Below are 9905 nucleotides of genomic sequence, written 5' to 3' on the forward strand. Positions count from 1 at the left end.
ACAAAGGTGCGGTTGAGATAAGCTTCCAAGAGGGAAACAAAATTCGAAGCCGACATTTCCATTTTAGACACAAAATTAACTTCACCACTTTCGTCAATGCACTGCTTAACGGCTTTTAGAAGTTCAGTATGCGGAACCGAGTAAAAAAGGTCATTTACATCAACGGAGAACACATAGCCTATTTCTTGGCTGTCACGGAAATATTCAAAAACTTCATCCGAGTTTCTAGTCAAGAAAGGGTCATTGAGTTGAAGAAGCCGCAGGGATTTTAACAAAAAACTGCTGACTTGATATTGCCACGTATCCCGTTCACTAATAATCGTTCGAAACGGGACATCAACCTTATGGGTCTTGGCACTGAAGAAAGCTCGAAGAGAATCTTTTTTACTCTTTCTGATTTGTTTAACTAATCTTTCACAGCCAATTTCTTCACAGAACGAAGTCATGGTTTTCTTAACTTTTGATAAGCTGACTTTTACAGGCTTAAAATTCTTTTTGATTGCCTCTAATGCTTTTTCATTAAAGGTATGCCTAGGAAGAGCTACAAAAGCACCTTCCTTATCAGACTGCATTAGACAGAGTTCATTGTCTTTGAAAAAAGACACCACACGTTGCAGCATTCGCACCTGTCGACCAGTTCCGGCCTTGGGGGCAGCTCTCTGTAGGCTGCCTACACCATCTAGTAGGCAACGCTCGCGCTGTTCCTGGGGTGCTTTTCTTGCGACTTGCCGATTCCATGCCAGAAGCTCTTGCGCTGGAACCTGGGGCTCAAGTCCGTATTTCGGTCCCTTGTTAAGAAGGTTGACTATATCGTTTGGTATATTGGTTTCACCAATAACCACCAGTCTCTCTGTCCTCCTCTTCTTTGTGGTTACCGCGTTCACACTCCTGAGTAGGCAAGATAGCATACTGTTGCATGTGGTTTCTATGGCAGTACTCACCACGTTCCGGTAGTCTCTCAGTTTTCTTGCAGCAACCCACGCAGGGAAGTTGGTGTAGCACATGCATCTGAGAAGATCGTTGAAAAGCCGGATCTGACGGCCCAGCTCCGAACGTAGAATCCTGCATATTCTTTTGATGTGGCCCCAGGACGGAAACACAGAACCGAAGATAGCGGTGACTTCACGTGGTGGCAGTCCTTTTCTTATGCAGAAGCCTAGATAGCGCGCTTGGCATGTTGCTGCCACGATGTTCCGTGTCACCTTGTTCACATCGGGAAGCCTTGACGAAGAATTGCCGGGGAAGAGAGACCCGGAGCCCACTGTACGAGAAAGATGTTCCAAAAGGACTTCTTCTTGGGCAAGTTGGTGCTTAGATTTCCTAGGTATACTTTGTGGCGCAAAATACATTTCTGGAAAAGGGACAGAAGAAAGGGAGACAGTGAAGCGCCAAACTACCAACTGTTTAATGACAGCCTGAACAAACGTATAGAAGAAAATACAGCTTCCGCTCATGCGCAGATAGCCAAGGTGGGACAGAACAACGTGGTCATGATAACATACTTTGTATGAAGCACATTTCTGCGGAATATAATACGATAGATGTATCGCTGACACAATCAGACCCTTTCTTTTTAATATAAAACGCTTCCAACAACTCCCTTGCAGTTTGGTCCCTACTTCTGCCAAGAATCAATACTCGTTCAAAGCATGGTCTACAACCACAGGCTTTACAGTGCGCAGGAAGATGCGCGTTCTCACTCTTGCCGATGCTATTAGCGTGCTCCCTCAGTCTGTCATTAATGCAACGTCCCGTTTGTCCGACGTATGACTTGCCGCAATCTAGGGGTATTTCGTAGACCACCCCTTCGACGCAGTCTCTGAAATGTTTGGCGTGCTGCTTCTGGCAGCCCCGCGGCCCCTCGCGTGTGATCCGGGGGCACAATTGAGCTAACTTGTTGGGAGCGGAAAAGACAACCGGAATGCCATATCTGGTAGCAACCTTCTTGAGGTTATGGCTCACACGGTGCACATAAGGTACTACTTCTGGCTTTACTCGCTCCCTTTCCTTCGAGTGCGTTTTCCCACTCGCAGCAGTAGTTTTCAGCTTCTGTAGGAGGGACTCGACCACGGCATTTAAGACAGACTGAGGGTAGCCTGCTTTTTGAAGTCTCTCAAGTTGATGGAAAAAACTCGCCTGCATTACATGCACACATGACTTGCGCAGAGCCGATTCCAGGCAAAGTAAGGCGATTCCACGCTTCACAGTTTTAGAGTGCGCTGAGTCATATTGTAGCAATTCTTTTTTACCTCGAGGGAGGTACGCACAGCAAACGTGATCACTCTTAAGTGTTAGGTTAAGGTCTAAAAACTGCAACGAACTGTCCTTCGGAAGCTCGTGGCAGCAACATGCCAAGCGCGCTATCTAGGCTTCTGCATAAGAAAAGGACTGCCACCACGTGAAGTCACCGCTATCTTCGGTTCTGTGTTTCCGTCCTGGGGCCACATCAAAAGAATATGCAGGATTCTACGTTCGGAGCTGGGCCGTCAGATCCGGCTTTTCAACGATCTTCTCAGATGCATGTGCTACACCAACTTCCCTGCGTGGGTTGCTGCAAGAAAACTGAGAGACTACCGGAACGTGGTGAGTACTGCCATAGAAACCACATGCAACAGTATGCTATCTTGCCTACTCAGGAGTGTGAACGCGGTAACCACAAAGAAGAGGAGGACAGAGAGACTGGTGGTTATTGGTGAAACCAATATACCAAACGATATAGTCAACCTTCTTAACAAGGGACCGAAATACGGACTTGAGCCCCAGGTTCCAGCGCAAGAGCTTCTGGCATGGAATCGGCAAGTCGCAAGAAAAGCACCCCAGGAACAGCGCGAGCGTTGCCTACTAGATGGTGTAGACAGCCTACAGAGAGCTGCCCCCAAGGCCGGAACTGGTCGACAGGTGCGAATGCTGCAACGTGTGGTGTCTTTTTTCAAAGACAATGAACTCTGTCTAATGCAGTCTGATAAGGAAGGTGCTTTTGTAGCTCTTCCTAGGCATACCTTTAATGAAAAAGCATTAGAGGCAATCAAAAAGAATTTTAAGCCTGTAAAAGTCAGCTTATCAAAAGTTAAGAAAACCATGACTTCGTTCTGTGAAGAAATTGGCTGTGAAAGATTAGTTAAACAAATCAGAAAGAGTAAAAAAGATTCTCTTCGAGCTTTCTTCAGTGCCAAGACCCATAAGGTTGATGTCCCGTTTCGAACGATTATTAGTGAACGGGATACGTGGCAATATCAAGTCAGCAGTTTTTTGTTAAAATCCCTGCGGCTTCTTCAACTCAATGACCCTTTCTTGACTAGAAACTCGGATGAAGTTTTTGAATATTTCCGTGACAGCCAAGAAATAGGCTATGTGTTCTCCGTTGATGTAAATGACCCTTTTTACTCGGTTCCGCATACTGAACTTCTAAAAGCCGTTAAGCAGTGCATTGACGAAAGTGGTGAAGCTAATTTTGTGTCTAAAATGGAAATGTCGGCTTCGAATTTTGTTTCCCTCTTGGAAGCTTATCTCAACCGCACCTTTGTAACTTTTGAACATGGCATATTTTTGCAGAAAGAGGGCATCTGCATTGGTTCACGTGTAGCACCCATTTTATGTGGCATCTTTTTATCCTACTTTGACCACGCACTACAATGTGTTTTCACTTCATCTCATCCTAATGTTCTTAAAGTTTTTAGATACGTTGACAATTTTTTAGTTGTTATTGACAATAGATGCCCCTTGCCATGCCATGAAATGGTTGAGCAGCTTTTGGATGTTTTTAGAGCAAACGCAAAAGGACTTACTTTTACTAACGAGCTTCCGAAGGACAGTTCGTTGCAGTTTTTAGACCTTAACCTAACACTTAAGAGTGATCACGTTTGCTGTGCGTACCTCCCTCGAGGTAAAAAAGAATTGCTACAATATGACTCAGCGCACTCTAAAACTGTGAAGCGTGGAATCGCCTTACTTTGCCTGGAATCGGCTCTGCGCAAGTCATGTGTGCATGTAATGCAGGCGAGTTTTTTCCATCAACTTGAGAGACTTCAAAAAGCAGGCTACCCTCAGTTTGTCTTAAATGCCGTGGTCGAGTCCCTCCTACAGAAGCTGAAAACTACTGCTGCGAGTGGGAAAACGCACTCGAAGGAAAGGGAGCGAGTAAAGCCAGAAGTAGTACCTTATGTGCACCGTGTGAGCCCCGCACTGGCCGCGCGCCGCGCGTACGCATGAGGATCCAAGGCGCGTTCGCTGATTCCCCAAGCTTGCCGGTTTTCAAAGCCCACCGCAAAAGTGGACTGCGCGGGCGATTGCTGTTGGCGTGAATGAAAAAGAGTTCCCGTCCACGCACAGCGCGGCTCTAGTGCCTCGCTTGCAGGCGGTGGAGGGCGGTAGGCACGCATGGCCAGCAGGTCGCCTTGTATACGTTTGGCCTCGGCGGCCATGTCCTCCAGATCACGGAACCGACTTCCGCGCAGGTAGGCCGCAAAAGTTGGGTGAGCCTGCCTTATCACCCTCTCGACTCTCTCGTCGCTGGAGGCCGTCGGCTCCGCCATCTGAAACAGCTCCTCCATCGCTCGCACATACTCGAGGAGCGATTCGTCCGGGGCCTGTGTCCGCAACTCGAGCTCGCGCCGCATTCTACGATGGTAGTCAACAGGCAAAAATTCCTGGCGGAGAGCCGCCTTGAAATCTTCGAGCGTCGTTGCGCGGTTGCCGGAAAGCCTGTACCACTGTGCTGCTCGCTCTGTAAGAGCAACGGGCACAACACGAGCCAGCATTTCGCGGTCATCAAGCCCCACAGCCGCCTGATAGTGCGCCAAACTGTCGAGGAAGTCTGTGACACTAACCGCATCCGCGTAACCGCGATATGTGGGCACTGATAGCTTAACCACCGGCCGCGAGTGCCTTGGCGACTCCAAGGAAGTCCGGAGGGCACTCGAAAGGGACTGAATTAGTCGCGTGGCTTCGCTAAGCAACGCCCCCGCGTCTGGTGAGCTCGTCTCACCAGGAGCGTCTGCAGGCGGCATTTGGGCAGGCTGGGGCACCTGCAACCCTCCCCTCATTTCGGTTAGCGGTACCTCGCTCAACCCTATGCGACTCGAGGCTACCTCGCCACCTCGCACAACGGTGCTAGCGGCAGGCGGTAACCCCCTACTCCCTCCGCGCTCGCCGTTGGCGGTGGAGGCCACAGCTGCGTAGCTCCTCAATGCGGGTGGGGTTCGCGGCAGTCTCCCCTCTTCCATGGCGGCAAGCTCATCGTTGCTTACCGCTGCATTGAGAGATCCACGCCCGTCGCGGAGCGGCGTGGACATATCACGCGAATCTAGTAGGTTTGCGCCAACTAAGCTTGCACTCCGTGTTTCGTGCTCTGGGAGTTGAGCTGTGCCTCCTCGCTCGACACCAGCATCGGCTGAGTAATCGAACAGGGCGACATTCGCGAGAGTTGTCAACAATGACGACTCCTTGAAGCTGGAAAACATGGCACGGCCAGCCGATCAAGAGGGTCTCCGGCTCGTTACGCACGGCAGCAATGCAAAGGCAGTTACTGCCCCACGTTGGGCGCCAAAATGTGGGCTCACTGTACGTCTCCGCGCACGGCGTGGCCAAGTGGTCCCCGAGAAGTGGAGCCTCACGACGCAGCACGACGGCGTACGGCGATAGACCCACCGCAGGTTCGAGCACCGAGCCGAAAGGCCTGGCCGGCTCTGGCCGTACGCATGGGCGCTCTCCCAGGAACACAAGGCGTTCAGGACAGTTAAGGCGTTTATTAATCGCAAATGGCCAACACGTACCAGTTTGCACCGAAACACACGGAGTACACTCGGCGCCCGCGGTTCCCGATGGCGAGGAAGGCGGGTTACGCGCCGCGTCGAACAATGGTTTGCGCGCGCGGGCCGAAATGCGTTCGCAAACGCTACCTAGCGCTTCCCGTCACCGACAATGGTCTGCGACGGTTCGGACACGCAAAATGTGACGCACTAAGCACCTGCGACTACCGCAAGGGCGGAACGCAGAGCCACTCAGCAAGCCACACTTACGCAAGCTGACAAAGCACGTGAACGTCCCCAGGCCGGGGCGTTGGGGACACAAATAGCTGGTCGCTCACGTACCTTGCAGCTTGCCTCTCGTGACCGGCGCTCGTCCCTCTCGCAGCACGACTCCCCCGCGCACGGCGATCGTCCCCAGTCGGGGCTTCTTCCCTACGTCACGCCCCCACGACCCAATCGCAGGGCCGCGTAGCATGACGTTGCGGGACGCGGTCGCGGCGCCCGGGGAAAACGGCGCGCGGTCGAGGGGCAGGCATTTGGGAGGGGTTTTCCTCGCAATGGCGAATAAGTCCGGAGCCTTAGGCACAGCAACGACTGCGCCCCGGTAGACCGAAGGAACTCCCACAGCCATAACCTCAAGAAGGTTGCTACCAGATATGGCATTCCGGTTGTCTTTTCCGCTCCCAACAAGTTAGCTCAATTGTGCCCCCGGATCACACGCGAGGGGCCGCGGGGCTGCCAGAAGCAGCACGCCAAACATTTCAGAGACTGCGTCGAAGGGGTGGTCTACGAAATACCCCTAGATTGCGGCAAGTCATACGTCGGACAAACGGGACGTTGCATTAATGACAGACTGAGGGAGCACGCTAATAGCATCGGCAAGAGTGAGAACGCGCATCTTCCTGCGCACTGTAAAGCCTGTGGTTGTAGACCATGCTTTGAACGAGTATTGATTCTTGGCAGAAGTAGGGACCAAACTGCAAGGGAGTTGTTGGAAGCGTTTTATATTAAAAAGAAAGGGTCTGATTGTGTCAGCGATACATCTATCGTATTATATTCCGCAGAAATGTGCTTCATACAAAGTATGTTATCATGACCACGTTGTTCTGTCCCACCTTGGCTATCTGCGCATGAGCGGAAGTTGTATTTTCTTCTATACGTTTGTTCAGGCTGTCATTAAACAGTTGGTAGTTTGGCGCTTCACTGTCTCCCTTTCTTCTGTTCCTTTTCCAGAAATGTATTTTGCGCCACAAAGTATACCTAGGAAATCTAAGCACCAACTTGCCCAAGAAGAAGTCCTTTCAATAAGATTAAATCGATTAAATTTAGCATGTGCGCGTATGATATCAACATCTGGGTTAACAGTGGGAGTGACGCAGCCATCGAACTTAAACTACAGATAATAATAATAATATATGGGGTTTTACGTGCCAAAACCACTTTCTGATTATGAGGCACGCCGTAGTGGGGGACTCCGGAAATTTTGACCACCTGGGGTTCTTTAACGTGCACCTAAATCTAAGTACACGGGTGTTTTCGCATTTCGCCCCCATCGAAATGCGGCCGCCGTGGCCGGGATTCAATCCCGCGACCTCGTGCTCAGCAGCCTAACACCATAGCCACTGAGCAACCACGGCGGTTAAACTACAGATAGCGGCGAATATTGGTGGAAGAATATGCGGCCAGCAGAGGCTTGGCGTGCTCGCCACAGAAATCGGAGCTGTTAATCATTGAGCCAAAACATCAAAGGGGACACGCTGGGAGCAGCAGACCCATCAATGTTTTCGTAAACGGAAATGAGGTTCCCCAAGGTGGAGGAAATAAGAATTCTGGGCATGTATATACAGAGAAATGGATGCAACCTCACGACAATCAAAAAGCTAGAAGGATACGCGGCGCAGGTCACGGGGATCTTTAGGAGAATTTCACTCAAAGGCAGAAAATAGATGCGATCATTAGGAAGAGCGTTAAGAGAGCCCTAGGGCTCCCAGACTCGACCCCGACAGACCTCCTCCTCAAAATCGGGGTTCACAACACGCTAGTTGAACTCACTGAGGCAGTACGAGTGTCTCAGTTGGAAAGATTAGGCAAGTCTAAAACAGGGAGAAAAATCATGGAATGGGTAGGAATCCAATGCGACAGGGGTGCCCCGACTGACAAGAAAGACATTCCGTTGGACGTGCGTAAACGCTTCCGAATCGCCCCCCTACCTAAAAATATGCATCCTATCTACAACAAAGAGAGGAGAGCTCACAGGGCTAAGACTCTAGTAAATAAACTTAAACACACACCGGCACATAACGTAGCGTACGTGGACGCCGCTTGTGACAGAGACGGGGCTGCGGTATCGACGGTGGTTGATGGCGACGGGTGCGTTAAGATAGCGTGCTCCACGTGCACGAGGGACGCCTGTACAGCCGAGGAGGTTGCAGTAGCACTCGCTTGTGCGGGTACAAAAGCGGGAGTAATATTATGCGATAACAAATTAGCTATCCGAAATTTTTACAAAGGGAGAATCTCGGAAGAAGCCCTCCACGTTCTACTCAAAAACCTCATTCTACAATAACGTTTATTTGGGTACCGGCCCATGAAGAAGTCCCAGGCAACGAAGCCGCTCACGAGTTCGCCCGAGCACTCTACCACCGGGCAACTCTAGAGCAGCCAGTTCCAGGGATAAAAAATAGCATGATCACGTACACGGAAATTGTCGATCATTACAAAGCCGAAAGAAGAATCTTTCCGCCTCCGCATCGGTCTCTCTCTCTGGAGGACGCTCGCATTTGGCGACGCCTCCAGGGAAACAATTATACATCACCACATTGGATCTACTTAACACAGACGAGGGACTATAACGACGCCCTCTGCAAAATTTGTAAGCAAAAAGGTACGCTAGACCATATAATATGGAAGTGTGCTGGCTCCCCAGGGGCTAAGGAAAACACTGACAGTAGAAAAGCCTGGGAGGCCTTGCTCCAGAGCGAGGCTGAAGACGACCAGCGTCGAGCAATCCGCCTGGCCGTTGAGGCCGTGAAGACTCACCGTCCTCAACGCGCGGGGACTGCTTTGTCCTCTCCCCCTACCTGCGTGTAGGGTAAGAGGCGGGCACTCCAGCTCGGTGGAATAATAAAGTTTTCAATCAATCAATCAATCAATCAATCAATCAATCAATCAATCAATCAATCAATCAATCAATCAATCAATCAATCAATCAATCAATCAATCAATCAAAATGGCGTCGTACTTGATACCTCCGGAGCGTCTGCTGTTCTTGAAGATACTTTTCATCGGCGGAAGCAATGAGGTGTGCAAGAGACATGGACAAAATGTATGGAGTCTGAGCATTTCACTCTTCAAAAGTCTGCGGAGCAGTTCATTTCACTGCTGAATCCATTTTACTCATGAAACTTCACTGACATCTGAAGAAACTTCACAACAAAGAGTTGTAGCGAAGCAAGCATGTTATTTCAGTTCAATAAAGAATTAGGCATTCGCCATTCCACTATAATAGGGGAAGGAAAAGGTATAAAATTACGCGCTAATAATTTTGTTTTTGTAGTTACCGCCTTATTTGGTACAGCAGGAAAATTTGAAGTACGAAATATTTACAGCCTTGCGGGGCAACAGTGGCTGGCGGTTATGAGGGCGTGGGCGGGGCTTCATTGCACAGTTAAGTTGTTTTTTTAATTAGGTCTGGAAGAATTATACAGAAATATATATTTGCGGAACAATCACAGTTCTTTTGGATCCCTCGCTTACTGCTCTAACCATTATGCAAAAAAGTGGTGAGGCGCGCCGACAGGTCCCAAGAGTAGAGAAGTGGACAACACGAATGCCGAATGCTCTAACCAGTTAAGTGCCACAAACGACTCGTATTGTTATTTGGGAAGTTACGTAGCGATGCATGACCGCCAGTCGCGTATTGCGCCCACCGCGAAAAGTTAGAGGAGGAGGAAAAACTTTATTGGTTAGAAATTAGCGGTGGCAGACACGGTCGGCCGTCTTCACGGTCTTCTTCCCCATCTGCGCAGGGTCGACGCCCCTATTCCAGGGCACCACTGAGGGTGGCTACTCGGTGAGCGTGCCTTACTAGTCCATGCTGGACTTTCGGGTCGCTGCTGGAGAGCACCCTCTCCCACTGCTCCGCACTCGGGTCTTTTA

The sequence above is a fragment of the Dermacentor andersoni genome, chromosome 4 (assembly GCF_023375885.2).
Source record: "Dermacentor andersoni chromosome 4, qqDerAnde1_hic_scaffold, whole genome shotgun sequence".
Lineage (NCBI taxonomy): Eukaryota > Metazoa > Arthropoda > Arachnida > Ixodida > Ixodidae > Dermacentor > Dermacentor andersoni.